The sequence below is a fragment of the Periplaneta americana genome, chromosome 16, assembly GCF_040183065.1.
Source record: "Periplaneta americana isolate PAMFEO1 chromosome 16, P.americana_PAMFEO1_priV1, whole genome shotgun sequence".
Classification (NCBI taxonomy): domain Eukaryota; kingdom Metazoa; phylum Arthropoda; class Insecta; order Blattodea; family Blattidae; genus Periplaneta; species Periplaneta americana.
In genome coordinates, this window is record NC_091132.1 from 170,186,388 (window position 1) to 170,202,675 (window position 16,288).

Below are 16,288 nucleotides of genomic sequence, written 5' to 3' on the forward strand. Positions count from 1 at the left end.
CCCCCTGCCTGCATGTCACACTACGCTTCCGAAAGCATGCAATGTCACTACGTAATTTGTACGGTTGAGTTATGGCTGCATGCATATCTGTCTCGAAGGCCGTCTCGCGTTGCTTATTGTTGTACTCACAATCAGTGATAACGCCGGTTCCTACGTGGGCGACCGCAGCTACGCGACATGAGCGACGAAATTACAAACCAATGGCAATGCATGGGAGCGTTGAATGTGACCGAACATAGCGACGCGACATGAGCGGGCGATGCGAGCGTATTTTGAAAATTCAAATCAGTTTGTCTTTGGTCGCTTCGTCCGCTCGAGTCGCGTCGCTCCTGTCGTTCGTGTCGCCCGTGTCGCCCACGTAGTACGGTGATGCGCCAGCGATGCTGACGGCGCCACCGATGTCAGCTGTTGGCCGGTAGATGGGACTTGAGAAAACAGTGTAGTACAGTTCCGGTCTGTGTGACTTCATGAGTAATCATTATGTCTGTTGAAGAAATTATTTCAATGGTGCAAAAGTATCCATCATTGTGGAATATGCTTTAACATAATAAGTTGATGAATGAACGATTGTGGAATAAAGTAGCAGAAGAAGTTCATGAATCCAGTAAGTAACGTTTAATTATTGTCTTACAAAAGTAAGGTTAAGTTAGTACAAGTTTATGTTTACTTTGGTTGTCGTAGTATAACAGTCATGTACAATTTTACCGGAAACCTAATAAATACTGCAAATATGGTTAATCTTATATGGTTTTATTTACAACAATTCTGCATTACAATATTTGAAACCAGGGTCTTTGCTCACATTGCGCACACAACAGTCACTGAATGTTTAATGTTTACCCAACAGTCATCCACTAGTGTAATTCTCACGCTGGCTGTTGATGAGGGAGGAGATTTTTGATGAAGTATGAGGAAAACAGCTCTCGAATCTCCTTAGCACGTTTCTTCATGCTATTGTGTTTTCTTGAAGTTGCCATTGCAGTTTGTGGATCACGTTCAACATTAATGAATGTAGAAATTTCTTCATCCGTAAACCCATCTCGGTCTCTGATAATGTTGTGAAGAAGGGTCATGGCTTGGACTATATGTATAGTGTTGTGAATATCGGTTGCAATAGGGAATGATAAGATATTGAGTTTTGATAGGAGACTTCCATAAGAACACTCAACAACCATTCGAGCCCTGGCCAATCGATAATTGAAAACATCTTTCTCACCACCCTCTACTAATTGGTTTCTTGGGAAAGGTCGTAAGAGATATGGTCGTAGAGGAAAGCCTTCGTCTGCAATTATAACGAATGGTGCTTCAATTTCTGAGTTTGGCAGTTTTTGTGGGCGCGGAAGATTTAATGTTTTTGATTCAAGTTGTTCACTTAAGGCCGAGGCAGCAAACATTCCACCATCGCTGTCTTTGCCATGACCACCAATATCAACTACAACAAACTTGTAATGTGCATCAGTCACAGTCAACATGTTTGTTGAATAAAAACCTTTGTAGTTCCCATACATGTTTTGCGAATTATTGGGCCGTTTGATTCGAATATGTTTTCCATCGAGAGCACTCACACAGTTTGGAAAACCCCATTTCTTACCAAATTCTTCACCATTTTCCTTCAAAGTCTTCTGAGTCGGTACTGGCATGTAAATTGGATGCAAGTTTAACCAGATGGACTTGCAATATCAACGATCATGGTGCTAACTGCTGTTTTTGATATCCGGAAAGAATATGCCAACTGCTTGAATTGCATTCCTGTGACCAGACAGGCTGGAAATAACCATTATATCATAACAAAGGAGGTCGATTATAAATGTAATTTTTATGCACAAAAATTTTGTTACTGTAATTAGTTTAGTAACTATCAGTTTTACAATGTAAATAATGTTACAAACTGCCTTATCACACTAACTTTAGCACATATCTTTGAGAATGTCTTAAGTAATTTTGTACGATTGCACAGTTCTGTAATTCGTGTTTTAACAACTTAAACTTCTGAAAATGGCAAATAAAAGAAAACTTTCTTTTTCCAGCTGCAGCCGCCGTGAAGAAAAAATGGAAAAATTTGAGAGATACATTTAACAGGGAGTACAAGAAAGTACCCATTCCAAAGTCTGGGGATTCGGCTGATTCGGCTCCTGTCTACAACGGAAAATGGCCCTATTTCTAGTCGATGCTTGTTTTGAAAGATATGGCTCAGCCTCGATCAACTAGCTCCAATTTGCAAACTGTGGAAGACTCGACCTCCTCTCTTGACGATACTGTACTGTGAAGCTGTAGTCGGGTGGTCCAGTGATAGGAAGATATTTTTCTTTTATAAGTCATAGTATAGCTTCATCTTAGATATTTCTCTATTTCTTTGAGGTGTTTAACCTACGCGACGGGGATCAGCGAAGCGTGTAATAGGCACTTTGTTCTCACAGTCTGGCAGGCGCCTATCGCATTTAAAACCAGTAGACATGAGGTAGGATATTGAACTTTAGCATAGCATAGGCTTCAGAAGCGGGGGTTTTTCCTTGTCTAGGAACGCGCTTGTAGCGTTGTCTGAGGCTAGCAAACAATAGTAGCGTCTGGTGAGCGCGTCACCATAGCTAGTATTTAAAAGGACGGCGTACCGAGACGCGGCCCCAGAATACTACCGGCCGTGAGCCGATCGTGTGCGTCCGGAGAATATTACCGGCACTTGAACCGAGACGTGTTTGCTCAGAAGATTGCCGGCACTTGAGCCGATCCTGTGTTTACTCAGAAGACTACCGGCCAGTGAGCCGATCGCGTGTTTGCTCAGAATATTACCGGCCAGTGAACCGATCGTGTGTTTACTCACAATCTTACCGGCATTTGAGCCGATCGCGTGTTTACTCACTTACAGTCTACAGCCAGTGGGCCGATCGCGTGCTCACTCATGTAGTTCACGGCACTTGGGCCGATCGCGTGATCATACAATTCTCGGCTTTCTAGCCGATCGCGTACGTCGTAAAGTTCTCGGCATTTTGAGCCGATCGAGTTTCTGATATAGTTCACGGCCATCAAGCCGATCGAAGTGATAAAGTGGAGATTTCGCGCTGTTTAGTTTGTGATTTACTCAAAAAGTAGTGGCAGCGATTTTAAGCAGGCGTTAGACGAGATAATCACGTTGCCGAGATCACACGGAAGACAACAGCCAGTATTCCGTCGCTTGGACTCAAGTAAGGGACGTGATCCGAATAAACATACTTAGTGGAACTTTACTCCTTGGTTTCTTTTCGTGTGAATGACAAACATCACATTATATCCTACACCCACAAAACCACAAGGTCCCTGAGAAGAGATCACCTCTACCGGGGGACAACATCTTTCACCGACGTTCAACAGAGCAAACCGACTTCTACTCTGTCGGCGACGCGGCAGAGGAAGGAGAGGGCAACCATCAAAAAACGGCGCAACCAACTCGTGGCACCAGGTAAACCGTCGCAACTAGATGAGGGACATGAGGAAACGGAAGATAATGTCATCTCTGAATCAGTGCTTGCCAACATTACATCCGACATTCTAGCACCACCTGCTCCAAAACAGCGTAAAAGTGATACTACTGTACATGTCGCACCACAAACAGTCCGCCCTCAAAAAAACAAGCAGAAACAAAGTTCACTCTCTACTTTTGAATGTGAATTGTTGAAGAAAGAGGACTTGAAACTTGAACTACTCAAAGACCCAGACGATGACGATCTTAATTTTTTTAAGTCACTTCTTCCTTACTTTAAAACTATGAACCCCATAAAAAAACTGAAACTTCGAAGCAAGATCCAAGATTTGGTTATACAGGAATGAGATAGTGCTACACCTTCACCAATGCCTTCACCAGGACAGTCTTCAGCTTCACATTCATCTTCAAGGAGTTACGTACCTTCATGTTTCAATCAATACAACTACGAGTAAGAAGTCAACGTCGAACAGGATCAGCAATCACTGACTGTGACCGACGTACTAATTAATCCGTTTAATTAACAAACTTGGCATTAAAAAGCCCATTAAGCGAGTAACAACACCCTGTTATTTGTAACTTTTACAACCTTTTGTGTAAATACAGTAAGCGTGCAAAGATGTAAAAATCCGAGAGCACATAAAATTTGTACACTAAATTTTAACCAAGATTGAACTATTTATGTACCTTCCACCATCTTTGATTTTATACAATTTCTGTTTACTCAATAATAATTGTATTTTCTTTACACAAGTAAAAAAATCATTTTTGATGACTATTCAAATTTAATGATGCTTACCTGAGAGTCACGATAAGCCGTTCCTCCAATGTTATTGGCCTTTGAAAGTTGGTTGTCCTCAAAGTAAAACCATTTTTCAGAACACTGACAATGTAATCGAATGTTTCAATTGTCATTCTCGTGTAATTACGAAATCATTCCGGATACTGCCGCAATCTTCTATAAAGGTGATGAAACTCGCCATAAATTAGACGTTCTTTATAAATAATGTTTGTTTGACATTGTTCACTCTTCCTTTTTAAAAATGCACACGTTAGCACCGAACTGTCTAAAAGTATTAAGTTACGTCTTTTCTCCTTGGAGATCATGGTGAAATAGTTTTGAATATGATCGCCGGTGTCGCCCGCTTCGTCAGTCCACGTAGAACACAATAACCTACATAAATGCTTGCGACACAAGCGTATCGCTGCGTCGCTCCGTCCGCTTGTGTCGCGTCGCTGCTGTCGCCCACGTAGGAACCGGCGTAAAGGTAGGCGCCCACTTACCGGAATTGATCGTACGCCGGCCGCGTTTAGGATTTCTATTCTTTGGTTTATTTTAATTGCAGCATGGCCACTTGGCCGTATCGCCTCTGTGCGCATGACCGGATCCCGATCAGAATCCTTGGTAGGAATTCTAAACAGATTTCCGTAGGTCCAAGATCGAAATATAGAATGTAATGGCAAATTATATCGATTGCAAGGCCTGCAGTCGCGGTAATATTGAAGGTATAGTTTATTTTATTAAGTTCAACAGTATGAAGAGCTTTATGAAATTAGATTAAAGCAATGTAATATGGAGAAAGAACATATGGGATGAGATTGGGAAATTACTAAATTATCCAGGTATGTCCTTCATAGTTTAAGTTAGAGAACTATTCATTTTATTTCCAGGCTCAGTTCAGAACACTACAATGAAATAATGCGCTCTAGCGGTAAATTACTACACTATTTGATTATTCATGCTCGACCATGCCGAAATGTAGTAATTATACACCTGGTAGCAGTCCTTTAATGCATGTCATTAAAGTACACCTACTCATTAAAGTTCAGGTTTTCGATTATTCTCGGATATGCAATCGAAAGACAACGAGGGAAACGTCACGGAGGCTGGAAATCCAATACTGTCGCAGAAGGTTATGTTCTGTTACTATAATAATTAGCGTTAATTGTAAATAATATTCAAATAAATTCAATTTGTCATCTCGTTTTTCAATTCTAAATCAATTTCCAGGTTATATCAAAATTAGTTCATGTTATTCTTTACATTACATCAAGGTCATTGACATTTGTGCGAGATCGTGCGTATTTGCTTGTTTTCCGCACAGAACCAATATGCGGTAAGTGTGAAATACCACATTCAGTATTCCCAACGTAACACACATAACAATTTCCCTCTTCTTACCGGTTAAGCGCCACATTCATTTTACTGCTTTAGGCTTTTAACATATTATTTTTAGAGACGTTTAACATAGTAATAATTATAAATTGGAAACTTACCACTGCAATTTCACCTAAATTGCAATGTTAATTATTGTTTTTAAATATTTGCAAAAATTAAGTAAAGTCTACTACTCCACGAAACTTATTGCATTCCTGATACAAGTAACATTAAGGAAGCCGTGAAAAAATCAACAAGATTCCAGATGCCGATGTTATTACTGCAATATGTTATATAAATAATATTGTTAAAATATTAAAATGAAAAATAAATCATTACATAACCTTACCGTTTGTTTTAAGTTCGCATTTATAGACTGAGGGGGGGGGGGAAAGACAGACGTATATCACGGCCTGCTGGAGTATAGTAAACACAGAACACATTTTATAGCAACAATGTTGAAGAAAGATATTTTGGTTTTCCGAAGTTGCCATCATTAAACAGAAACCAACATGGAGATTTCATTGCAACTAATTAGAAATTCGTCTTTCAGGTATGTAATAAACGATCTTCGCACAAAATAATGTACGATACACGAGCGGTATGCTTGTTTTCATGTTCTCGGAAATTAAAAAAGCTCAACTACGTTTCGCTTTTTCAATCTTTTCCTCGACCATGAAAACGTCAACATACCGCTCTTGTAACGTATATTACTGTATTGTTCCTCGGAAAAAATCAATACTTTCGCGTCTGCGCACATCTCACAATTTACGAGCTATGCACAAGGTCACTTCCGATCTTCAGTCAGATACAAATAAAATGAGTACTTCTGAATAATTTCAAGTTAGAAATATGGTCGAGCATAAAAAGTCGTATGAAACTTGCCTATAATGGTAATTAAGACGCTCGTATGAACATTATGAAACGAGCGCATGCAAGTTTCATAAACAAACATACTCGCGTCTTAATTACTACCATTATAGGCTCGTTGCATAATGTACTATTATTCGGAAATGCGGACAATGAGCGATACTATAATAAAAGTCCGAACGCAGGGAAGGAATTTTTTCCGGCAAGTGAGCGCTGCCAAGTTGAACAGAGTAACGCGGAAGTGTGGTCGATGAAGTGTCTGGCAAATGGAGCGAGATAGCAGGGCAACTGCTGAGATATTGAAAAGTTCATTGCACAGGGGATAAAAGGGGAGCCCTCACGACAACGGGAAGTGTGCGTCACAATGATTGATTATAAAACAGAGATCCGCACCCGCTGCAATGCAATCCAGCATATTGGCTGGTGTGAATAACCAACAGGAGAAAGGAGAGCAGCTACTACACGGCTCATACTTTGCAATGTCTAAACATGTAATCAGTTATGTGAGCAAATCTAGTCCACAAACTACGTGCTCGCTGCATTTCAATGTTTATCAATGTCTGTCATTCAGTGATGATTATGACAACGCCCGTATTATATAAGCGCCCAGCATCTGCTTGTATTGACCATCGGACTATCTATGTTGATGACATTTTGTACTCGAGATTATCTATAGAACTCATTCACAAAACGGGAATCACACTTCGTGAATCATTTTGTATAAAATCAGAGATACGACACTGCCAGCCAACCCGCTGCTGGTATCACGTCCACATGCCTCAGCAGAGGTGAACGATCATCCAACCAGAACGGAGGTACGTGCTTAATTCGATGATTTCTCCAGCTCGCGGAATCAGATTTTGCTGCCTATCATGGCTCTCCAAATTCATCACGATGCTGGGTGGACACCGGTCCCTTACACTGGCCGAAATTTAATGACAAAAATTCCTTCCCCAGGAGGATTCGAACCAGCGACCATTCCGTGGACGAATTATTTTGTGTGCAGTTCCACGACCCAGTTCAAGAGGGAAGGAACTCATAATTGAAAGTTTTCAGAAACTTGAATTTTAAAGTTTCGTGTTGCGGTGAAAAAAATCGAAGGACAATTGAAATTACTCCAAATTCTGTTAACGATGTTATATATTATATATATATAATATATTTATATATATACATATATATTATAATTTTCAAATTAGAGCGTGTTAATTGGATTTTTCAAAGTATCATAAAGCTTTAAAATGTAGTTTTCTGAGAACTTTAAATTTTGATATATATTATTTTAATGCACCGAAGTACATATGATATATCCAAGCAGATATTCTGCGTCATCATACGATGAAAGAGTAATAGAACGGAGAAAAATTCTCTCCGGAGCCGGGATTAGAACCCGGTTTTTCAGCTCTACGTGCTGATGCTTTATCCACTAAGCCACATCGGATCCCGGCCCATTAGTCACTCGTAACGAGTGCACCTCAGCACATGTGTGGACTTCAGTCCTACGTTCATAGACATCTATGACGTAGTGCAGAGGGCGGCCACTAGAGGGAACCCAAGAGTTGGAACTTAAACTGAGACGATTCTGTCCGACGCCGGGGTGAATATCCGGTGTGGCTTAGTGGATAAAGCATCAGCACGTAGAGCTGAAAACCCGGCTCAAATCCCGGCGCCGGAGAGAATTTTTATCCGTTCCATTACTTTTTCATCGTTTAAATTTTGAGTTATTTCCCCTTTTCAACTGGTCAGTCGAGTTATAAAATGAGAAAGAAATTCGATCCTGTGTGTTTAAATCCTCATGTTAGAGCAGTAAGGTGAATACAACGGAATATGTTATCCGGAAGTTCTTGCATTAGGTTCCTTGTATGCTCACAAAATTTGGCAGCAAACTTTTCCAATCATCCTGCAAAGCGGTGATAAAAATAATTACTTGAAGGTGAAATGTGAAGCTTTATTAATGCCAATCATTGATCAATTACTTTGAAATAATGTCCGTTGTTGCTACATCGATCAGTTCTGTACACGTCATGCTGGCGAGGCATTTATGTTCCTCAGCAGAACAAATGACTGTAGATTAAATCTGATATCGCGTTGCCTGGAGACAGCAAGCCGGCTGCTATCCAGCAGTGAAGCATGGGCATGCGTTTAAATTCATATTCGGGTGGGGGGGGGGACAGACTGGATAGCCAGTATTAATATACGTTCCGGCGCTGAATGCCATCATTGTACAAGTGCTGCCCCCTGCAGAGGTTAATGTTCAGCATCAGCTGACTCATCGACTACAACCAACGCAATCTGCCATCACATCTCGATTACCACGTGACAGCAATTTATAATTTTTTCGGGTATGTTAAGCCACAAAGGCCTCTTAAGAGCTCCGCCACTGGAGGCCCCTAGTCATGTTTGTAACAAATATTATAATTATTTCTTTAGGAACATGAATAAAGTTTGATACGATGTAACTAGGTAAATTATTTGTATTTATTTCATTAATTATCTCTTATTACTCTATATCCGTATTACGTATCACGTGAAGTCTCTATTTCTTTGGACAATTTTACATGTTTATGATTTATCAACGAAATGGGAACCTCTTCTGATATTAAGGGTATATGTACGTGAACGACCACAGGAAATGCAGGTTTTAAATTTCTAAACTTTTATAAGAAAATGAACTCACAATTGGACAAAAATTACAAGGTACCACAACAAGACTTATTAGAACTTAAATATCTTATAAAAGTTTAAAAAAGTTACTAATAATATTTTTCAAACCAGTTTTGTCAAAGTATGAAAAAAAAAAAAAAAAACAAAGAAAATCTGCAGTTACATCATTTGGTAACCATAACATTGTTATGATCTCTCTGGCATCTTTAATAGCTTTCCTGTATGTAATAAACACTTATTTCTGAAAAGTAGACTACTCTCAGACATGTAGAGTTGTTTATTTTAATACAGTTAATTTTTTTTATCCTATATAAAATTTACATAATGTTTTGTGACCTAATTTTTCTATTTAAAAAAAAACGGGCATTTTTGTAGTCTACCTTTTGCATAAATTCATGTTAAATCAGTGTACAAAATTTCAGAATTCTATCTCTAAAGGTTGTGGAGTTATGAAATAATATATGTGAAAATTTTCAGATTTTGGAAAATTTAATTTAAAATAAAAAGTGAACTCTTAAAAATATTGTTAGTAACCTATTTTATACTTTTATCAGATATTTAAGTTCCAATAAGTCCTGTTGTGGTACCTTGTAATTTTTGTCCAATTGTGAGTTCATTTCCTTATAAAATTTTAGAAATCTAGAGCCTGCATTTTCCGATAATATTTGTGGTCATTCACGTACACATACCTTAACTAGAATATTTCGCTCATGTATTAATTTTCATCTATGAAGTGTAAGAATCCATTCAACTTTAACCAATCAGAGCCGCCTGGTTCTGCAATATCGTCCATTTTATAGCTACTGTCATTTTTGTCTTGGCACCGATGATTTGGTTAAAATAAGGCTCCATAATGTCTTACCAAACCCGCACTGCTATATGGTTGTGAAACACGGACTTTAGGTTCCTTAGATCAATTGAAAATGCTTTACTAAGATCAATGAATTAGGAGCGAAGTTGGAAAGAAATTAAATATTAAAGCCAGTTGCAGCATCCTGTATAAAGAATGCCCTGCCATCACCTGCAGGACGCCAAGGACAAGCTGCAAGGACCCAATTAACCTCGGAGCGCAATAGCTATGACCCAGCCTTGACGGAAAGAAAAAGAAGATCTTCATTTTTTCGGTAGTTTATTTATTATTCTACTAGCCGTACCCGTGCGCTCCGCTGCACCCGTTAGAAATAAATATAAAGTAATTACATAATTAAAATAGGACGTTTGATCCAGGAAACATTCGTGTTTGATAGAAGGATAAATCGTTTAATATGTTACTTAATTTAAATTGTATTTAAAATATTAAAATGCGATCATTTTGATCCAGAGACCACTCATTTGGTGCAATGACAATTCCTTTAACATGTTTCTTATTTGTTATTACCAATTATTTTTGGAAAAGCGAAAATTAACAGAAAAATTTTGGCTACAGATTTATTATTATGTTTATATTATATTATATTATATTATGTAAAAAGTGTGTTGATAACGGATGTACTCGAATTAGAAAGTTTTTAATTTGTTGTGGGAGCTCTTGAATCTCAGGAGGAACAGCTTTTACAACAGCGCAACATAATCTGCTTGGCTCATTACCCAATTTTTTTTTGCATTGCATTATGTATTTTAACACGATTCAATTGAGCATAGTTAAAATTTGAATTATACAATAATGGATTTCTAAGCTAACGTACTATTACTGCATACTAAATCAATACACTCTCGTTGTTCGTTAATTCTCTGAGATAAAAATGAATATGTTCATAAACATTATTTTCAGAAATATACAGAATAACCTATCAAGTTTTCTGTGCATAAGAAGTTATTTTAATCTTACCTGTCCTCAATTCACTCACAAGTTACTGTAATAACATTATAGCATTATGTCCATCCAGAGAAACTACACTTGCCAATGATGAAATAATAATTAATTATACAAATCGGTTAATTTAGCTTCTGATATTACTTAATACAAACACAGAAACATTCTCTGTAGGCTATCTTTCATAGCTTTCGATTGTTGCTGTCCAAGGCCCCTTATAGACGAAGTCATTTGTTTTTTATTTCAATACACCGCCTTAGATGGCAGTTATTTTAATTTTAAAACTCATTTATCTCATTAAATATCAGTCCTATTAACATTTTCCAAAGAATAAAACTTATCGGAAATGATTTTTAAAGAAATGTTTGTTATGTAACATTTTTCACAAAAATCAATAATAAGCGAGATATTTCGATTTATTTAATTCAGGCTCCCTTATAACCCCCCTTTTAAATAATGTATTTTGAATGCCATATAGCCTAAAATCTAAGTTATAACGAACTTAATTTATATTCCAATTTTCATCGAAATCGGTTCAGCCATTATCGCGTGAAAAGGTAACAAACATACAGACAGACAGACAGACAGACAGACAGACAGACATACAAACAAAAATAAAAAAAAAACGATTTTCGGTTTCAGGATGGTTAATTATATATGTTAGGACCAATTATTTTTGGAAAATCGAAAATTACCAGAAAAATTTTGGCTACAGATTTATTATTAGTATAGATTGGCGAAATAGTAATATTGAATATCACGCGAGAATTTCGTTTCGTTCGAATTAAGACAATGTATTCTCGCTTCGCGTCTGTGAAATTATCCAAAAATGAAAGCCAAGACTAGAATAACTGAAACATTCTTTTCGTCGTCTGAAATCTAAAGTTTCAGATTCAAATTGAAATTACTGAGAAATAAGAGCAACATGATTTGCGATCTGGGCAAGATTACGTAAACTCATATTAACTGCATTTGACTGCTTTCTACTTTACAGTACCTTGAAACTATCAATTAGCACACTTTTGCATTCACAGTAATTGATGATAATAAGTGTGTAAAGGTTTGAAGGTATGTTAAGGCATTCAAAGAAGTTAAATATTTAAAGATATTAAATATGTATAAAAAGTTGATTTTCGACTGCGAGTATTGTGTAACACTGAAAGCTGACTCAACATCTGTCCCATGCTCTTTGGAGAAGAGGTTATTCACTCTTCAGATAGGTTAAAAAAACAGAATCCTTGTCTTTTAACACAGCAAGGGAATTGTCTACAAACTCTTTATTGAAGTATTTCAAAGATTAACATCCAATGTTTAGCAAAATGTAAAATATAATTTAATTATGTTCGATTATCATTTAGAAGTTAACCTTCATCTTAAAACAGTTTCTTACAATATGGCTTTTACAGGGTATTCAAAAGGTGGCAGGGCCTGTAATTGTCTCTCACGTTTATGCTCTCCGTTAATGTTATTGTGATATTTAGTTTGTTAAAGAATTGGTCCTTGTTTACAATGACCAGGCTTCGAGACTTCGGACCCGATAGAGCAGTTTAATGGGAAATCCGCATAACGGCGTACTGAGTATAGTGGTAAAGCGTACAGAGGGTGGGGGTACTGTAGAATGAATGCCAACAAATACGCAAAGGAAAACGCTCTGGATTTGAAGATTCTGACGAATAATTTGGTTTTTATACAAACTGTGTCTGAAACTATTACACGGTTAGAAAAGTCAGGGCAAGAGATACCGGAAGCCCTCAAATTAGTTGAGGAAATGACACAGAAATTTAATGAGACATCAAGTACACCGGTTACTGAACGTGTGAAACAGAAGTGGAAATCAATTTTATGTAAAAATAACGGATATGGGACATTGTGTAACATAAACAGCAAATTAGTGGACATAGAGTCACCCGAGAATAAAGGACTGTCTCTTAGAGACTGCAATGATGTTAGGTTTTTCGTTTTGCTCCTATCACGTCATGCGACGTAGAGCGCAGCTTTCTACAGTACAAACTTTGGCAGATAACCGAAAAAGATTTACGTTTGAGACACTGAGAATGTATCTTGTAGTACATTGCAATTCGGTACTGTAACTGCACTTCCTAAAGACGACCAATAGGATAAATGAAGAAATTAAAATTGCTACATGCTTATTTCCACCATTAACACTGTGTATAATTAAACACAAATGCTTATAAAAGACAGGAGAATAAATGCTTCTCACATTATCATTGTGTAATGTATATTTACTTTCAGAATGTGCATATGTGTGTGTTTCCCCATACTACCGTACTCTACTCTAAACAGCAACGTTGTTACCTCAACACATCTCTACCTTTCACTACCTGCAGCGAGTCAACAACCTATAGTGCATGCACAGTAAACTTATTGTATCGGGTCGAAAGTCTCGAAGCCTGATAATGACTGTGAATATGATAGATAGCGAAATAAATTAACACAATTTCTCTGTGTTGTATCATTAATGGTTATTTTTCCTTTACTGAACATTCATCATATTTCAATATACAGTACTCCACATATCTGTACATTATTTACAATGGAATTACTGTGTTTCACCTGTTAGTATGGGTCTATGATAAGAGAAATAAGAAATATTTGCCTAAAAACATCATATGAATGCAAGAGTCTCATCCATTGCTAAGTGACGTCAGACTGGCGTAATGTAAGTCATTGCCGTTGCTAAGCAGCTGACGTCGGGTGTTAAAACTTCCGTAACGTCTAACCATTTTACCCTCCAGCATGAATGTCTCACTTTAAATTTCTATCAACTTTCGTGAGAATATGGGGAACGACTTACTGTACAGCATGGAGTGCCCAGGAATAGGCCCACACCGCCCACGAACTTAGAGATGATAAATTGCAACATGACGGAAATGGCTACTACTATCCATGAGGATAACAGTCTCATCAAAAGATGTCGGGAATGCGTGAAAGCAGACGACATCATAGTACTGTTTACGAACCAAAAATATAATTTGTATGCTTGATATTATTAGTTATATGAGTAAAAATATGGGAAGTTACAAATGTGTAGTGACACATTGTAAGCGACCACGCAAGCATGTCTGATGCGCGTCTTCCCAACCGGCAGCAGAGCCGGATGCTCTGTGTTTCATAATTAAAATATGTGAACTTCATTTGTTGACTTTTCAAACCAATATTCTAACTGAACGTTGAGGAATAACATGGATTGAAGGTCTGTAGGGCAGCTGACAGAAGTTCAACAGCATAATATTTGGGAAAAAGTATGAAATTCCATTGACCAAACTGGTTGTGTAACTCATGCAATGTCTATAATATGACTTCTTGAAGAAAATATGTTTATGTGTCTGCAGGAAAGTTACAAAATCAGATGTCGTGCATCTACGTTCCGATCTATATATATAGTAATAAGAATGTCAGAATTGCTGGACATTGGGCAGGAAATCACTGCAGTGGGAGGGCCGGCGTACTTTCACCTGCACACGATCTTGCCTACCAACATCAAGATTAGCGAAGAGACCCTCCTCGCTCGCCATGGCCTTGAGGTGTTGCGTCATCCAGCGCTGAGTTGAGCAACTGAACACGACGGTCTAGCTACAGATGCTTGTCAACGAGGGCAGCTTCCTGGACGACGGCGATCACAGAAGGCAACGTAATGATCAGCTGTGCAGAAGCCATTTGAGGGTTTTGAGCACGATGTCAGCGTGAGATCAGTTTCACTACAGGCTATATTATGACAAGTTCCAAAAACATGATCCCAGAATAGCTACATCATGACATATTAACTTCATATCTTGCACAAGATCAGCCAGAAACAAGAGACATTTGACGCACGGAAAGATAAAAACAATTGCCGCGAGCTCTTAATGTTGTATTCAAGTGCTTACAATATGCAAACCATCAGTCCTTCTGCAAACCTGAACCCTATTGACAAAATATCATATTTCATGAACCACGTTTGATAATATTAGAGGAGATACTAGCTCTTAGCGCATACTTGCTCTACCAACTGATGAACAATGCTAATAAGTGTGTACCCATTATACTGTAGCTGTAAATAAATATAGCATTCTATCTTAAAGCCGTTTATTTTCTGATCATTTTACATATCGCCGTTGTTCCTGCAATAACTGCTATGTGCAAAATATAAAAGTTTTCAGTCAGAAGAAAAAACACATTTATTCAGCCTATGGCAGCCGTACACAGGGCCGTATTCATAGACATTTTAGCGCGGGCTTCCGGTGGATGATCAGCGTTCTTCGTATTCATAAACCAGTGTTAGCGATAGGATATGATTTGAATTCTGTACTAGTAACCAGTGGATAGCCTGGGCTAGCTTAGTACGCTCGTAGCGCGTGCTGCGAAATGTCTATGAATAGCACCCTAGGAGATTATGAATTCTTTCTCACAGTTTCGAAAGAAAGAAAGAAAGAAAGAAAGAAAGAAGGAAAGAAGAAAAGAAAGAAGGAAAGAAAGAAAGAAAGAAAGAAAGAAGGAAAGAAAGAAAGAAAGAAGGAAAGAAAGAAAGAAAGAAGGAAAGAAAGAAAGAAAGAAAGAAGGAAAGAAAGAAAGAAGGAAAGAAAGAAAGAAAGAAGGAAAGAAGGAAGGAAAGAAAGAAGGAAAGAAAGAAAGAAAGAAGGAAAGAAGGAAGGAAAGAAAGAAGGAAAGAAAGAAATAAAGAAAGAAAGAAAGGAAAGAAGAAAAGAAAGAAGGAAAGAAAGAAAGAAAGAAAGAAGGAAAGAAAGAAAGAAGGAAAGAAGGAAAGAAAGAAAGAAAGAAAGAAAGAAGGAAAGAAAGAAGGAAAGAAGAAAAGAAAGAAGGAAAGAAAGAAAGAAAGAAAGAAGGAAAGAAAGAAAAGAAAGAAGGAAGGAAAGAAGGAAAGAAAGAAAGAAAGAAAGAAAGAAAGAAGGAAAGAAAGAAAGAAGGAAGGAAAGAAAGAAGGAAAGAAGAAAAGAAAGAAGGAAAGAAGGAAAGAAAGAAAGAAAGAAGGAAAGAAGGAAAGAAAGAAAGAAAGAAGGAAAGAAAGAAAGAAGGAAAGAAGGAAGGAAAGAAAGAAAGAAGGAAAGAAAGAAAGAAAGAAAGAAAGAAGGAAAGAAGAAAAGAAAGAAGGAAAGAAAGAAAGAAAGAAGGAAAGAAAGAAAGAAAGAAGGAAAGAAAGAAAGAAAGAAGGAAAGAAAGAAAGAAAGAAAGAAGGAAAGAAGAAAAGAAAGAAGGAAAGAAAGAAGGAAAGAAGGAAAGAAAGAAAGAAGGAAAGAAAGAAAGAAGGAAAGAAAGAAAGAAAGAAGGAAAGAAAGAAAGAAAGAAAGAAAGAAACACAATATTACATATA

At 37.6% G+C, this 16,288-nt stretch overlaps 1 protein-coding gene across 2 annotated transcripts in view; it reads left to right on the forward strand.

Annotated features, from left to right (window-relative positions):
- Positions 1 to 16,288, forward strand: part of LOC138691896 (short-chain dehydrogenase/reductase family 16C member 6-like) — a 215,359-nt gene that overhangs the window by 124,804 nt on the left and 74,267 nt on the right. The gene's annotated exons all lie outside the window — the stretch shown is intronic.